General features: G+C 42.1%; 1 protein-coding gene across 5 annotated transcripts in view; it reads right to left on the reverse strand.

Moving 5' to 3' along the window:
- Positions 1-3422, reverse strand: part of GPBP1 (GC-rich promoter binding protein 1) — a 91728-nt gene that overhangs the window by 85448 nt on the left and 2858 nt on the right. For 3 of the 5 annotated variants that reach the window (XM_011999864.1, XM_011999862.1, XM_011999860.1), the window contains exons 2-3: positions 3222-3374; positions 1032-1985 (exon numbers count right to left, since the gene is read on the reverse strand). The gene's annotated coding sequence lies outside the window, so the exon portion shown is untranslated. Of the gene's footprint in view, positions 1-1031; positions 1986-3221; positions 3409-3422 lie in introns of those variants that run through there. The other 2 variants (XM_011999863.1, XM_011999861.1) reach the window with 1 other exon arrangement.

The raw sequence follows: 3422 nt of genomic DNA on the forward strand, positions 1-3422 counted from the left end.
TGTGTTCACTAATATTAATTGCCTAAAAATTAAATTTTGTCAGTAGTCAAAGAGGAAAAAAATTAAATTTTAGTGTATCTCTTTAAAAAACACTAAATGCCTGTGATTCACTGAAAAATTAAACGTAGTAACTAATGGTAACTAAAAACACCATTTAATCCTGAAAAATACAAACATTAAAAGATAACTCTCCCACCTGTCAAAACAATTTCTATTATAGCAATTAATATTCATAACTTTTTTTTTAAAAAAGCTTTATTTATAAACTTAGGCCAGCATAACATCAAGTGAAAAAAAATGTATACTCATATTTTCTTAAGTTACTTAAAGGTTCTTAATTCAGCTTGCTCAGTTCCTCTGAGCTGCTGGTCCTGGTAATACCCTCCTTTTTTGAAAGTAAAGTCTTAATTAAGAAATAATCTGAAATACAAAACCATTTCAACAAAACTATTTCAAAAACTTAATTTCTATAACGGATTAATATGTTAGGAACGGTTATGCCTTAAAACAAGCTAGTTCATGAAATACATTAAAAACTACTACCTGTAATATAACCAAACTATGTAACCCCAAATGCAACACTAAACTGCAGTTCGAATGCAGTCTAAACTCACATTTGAAAAGTAAACTGGCTATCAAGGCACATGCATTTAGAATGCAAACTGGCTAAGAAGGCACGTGGTGAATTATTTGTTGCATTTTTTCCTACCTTTCTACCACTATGAATGAATCCTCAAAGCCTAAAGCAATACATACTGGCCAGACGAATTTAGCTTTTTACTTAAAAAGCACAAAAACCTGTAGCTTAGGACTGTTTGAATCTGAAAAATTCCTAAGCTTTAAAGGTTTTTTTCTGAATTTCAGTTTACTCAGACAATGGTTAATAGCTGTTTTGAGACTGTCAAGGAAACTGAAACCAAGCACTATTACTGCAAGAAACTGAAAGGCTTCCAAGAATAACATAGGATAAACTCGACTCCCATTACAGTTTACAAATGAACATTTGATTTGCTCACCATAAAAGTACTTACAAATTCCAACAGGACTGCACAGGAAGGTGTTGGTTTTTTCTTTGTAATCTTTGTTTTCCAGTTTGTATTTTTATTTTGTATCCTCTGAAATAATATCGAAGTTCTTTGAAGATACTTAACCTATGACTATTTGACATAGAGTTACTTCAAGTCAGCTACCCATACTTCTGTTTTAAAGTTTTCATATGGCTATCTCCCGAATTAGCCAAGTTCTTTAGATTTAAGATCAAAGTCTTCTTTATTATTCCATGTACTTGCCACTGTTGTACTTGTCCACTCCAGATGAAATATCCAATTTACGAGCCAAAAAGCAAAAACAAAAAGAAAATTTCACATCTGAAGAGCATTCCTAAATATCAGCATATACAGAGACACATATAGCTATCTCAACACTACCATGCTGCCGGGAAACTGCAACATCTTAAATTTCTACGTAAATAAAAGATAAAAGGAAAAAAATTCGGTATTCTTTCAATGTCTTCATTTAGAAAAAGTGTCCCATTGTAACACGAAAGAGCTGAAGTCAAAAATTCCTAAAACTTTCAATAAAGGTAAAAATAAACTGCCATGAAACTTCAGCAATACTCAGTCATTTGAAACTGCTGAAACTACTCAGTACACAAATCAACGTCTCTCAGTTTCGGCTGAAGAACCCCAACAACGGGGTGGGGGAGGGGGAAGGCAAAAATTACCACCAGCTGAAATACTGTAACCAGTTATATAATCCGTTTGAACCAAAATACTGAAGAAATGCTGCCTGGGTCTCTTTTTAAGTAGCTTGCTGAATTGTTCACTACTATCAATTCACTTCATAGACGATTCTTGCCAATTTTAATAAACTTCTGGGGCAAAATTATCCAAAAACATTGTAAATCCAAAATGGCCACTTAAAATATCCGGGGCCTTCTACACAAAACCTAGACGATGATCTTCGTATCTGAGTAATTCATTCACCTGTAAAAGTTATAAAAAAAAATTATATACTGTTTTGATTTTGAGCTAAAAAAATCAATCCCCAACTTAAAAAGTCAACCTCTGGAGAGAAAATCACTTCTGTATAACCTTACAGGAGCCTGGAAAACGGCTTTACCCAAGCAAGCACCCGGTAAAAGTCTACTGAATGAAAAAGACATCGGAGTAGAGGGAGGTAAAAACGGTAGGTGACGGTATTATGGAGGGCAAGGGCAGATTTCACCTGGGAAGGGGTGCAGATCCAATATTGGGGAATTATATAAGCAAACCTTCTCATACTTCTTGAATACATTTGAAACTATGAAACCGTCACTTAATCTTACAAAAGATCTTCTCCAACCCTCTTCGACGTACCAAGGAAAACGAAGACAGGTGTGTTGCCACGGAGCATTAGCAAATGTAACTCAGAGAATAACAAATGTAAAGAAAAGGAGGCTCCCTCCAAATTAGAACGTCTACCAGAGGAGGCATATTCCCCCAGTAAGGCCAGAAAGGTGAACTAGAAGTAGGGCAAACCCGCTCCTTAAATTCTCCCGAGGAGACTTCCCCACTTCTGAGGGAGCAGAGGGCTAGAAGGTGTAGGTTTCCACTTCCTCGAATTAAGAAAACAGCTTTCTCCCAAAACTGAGGGGGTGGAAGGTACAGGGCCCTTTTCGTAAACCACAGGAAGAATGGTTCTCTCCCAAAAAAGCACATGTCCCCTCAGACCCCACAAGACTCGGAGGAACAAAGTAGCCTTCGCCCCAGTCCACGGCAAGTGCCACGGACCTGGGAGAGGCGGGGAAAGCTGAGGCGCTGCTGAAGAAACCGCCGAAGGCCACAAATCGGCCTCGACTCCCTCAGCCCTGAGAGGGGTAGTGGTGCAAAAGCAGGCGGGCGTGTGCGAGAGGCCGGGGGAAGGCCGAGCACGGAAGGCGTCGGACCCGCTCCCAGCCTCCGCCAAACGGCAAACACCCCCCAACCAAGCTGCCGGGGCTAAACCACCCACCCCCTCCTCACAACCGCCACCTCCGCTCCACCCGGGCCGAGTCAATAGCTACAGGGGCCTATCCGCGCCTCCCTCCCCTCTCGCTCCTTGCTCCCCGCCGCCCCTCCGTCCGCGGGCAGCCTCTCACCTCGCGCCGCCAACGCCGCTCCCGACCCCTCAAACCCCAACACGGACACGGGCACTCCCCTTCTCCCCCGGACTCGAGCGTGGAGCCTAGAGGACGGTGTTACCTTCTGCCCCACCAGAGGTGCCCCTGGCCTGGGGGTGTCGACGCGCCTGATCCCGGGAGAAGGTTTTCGGTACTTTGAATAATCCCCTTTTGCCGCTTTTCCCTCCCCCACAACCAGTCTCAGTCCCAAAATGGCGCCGACCCGATCCGCAATGTTCTGGGCCAAGTCTCGCGAGATCGTGGACAGTGGCGAGGCGGGGAA

The sequence above is a fragment of the Mandrillus leucophaeus genome, unplaced genomic scaffold, assembly GCF_000951045.1.
Source record: "Mandrillus leucophaeus isolate KB7577 unplaced genomic scaffold, Mleu.le_1.0 Scaffold605, whole genome shotgun sequence".
Taxonomy (NCBI): domain Eukaryota; kingdom Metazoa; phylum Chordata; class Mammalia; order Primates; family Cercopithecidae; genus Mandrillus; species Mandrillus leucophaeus.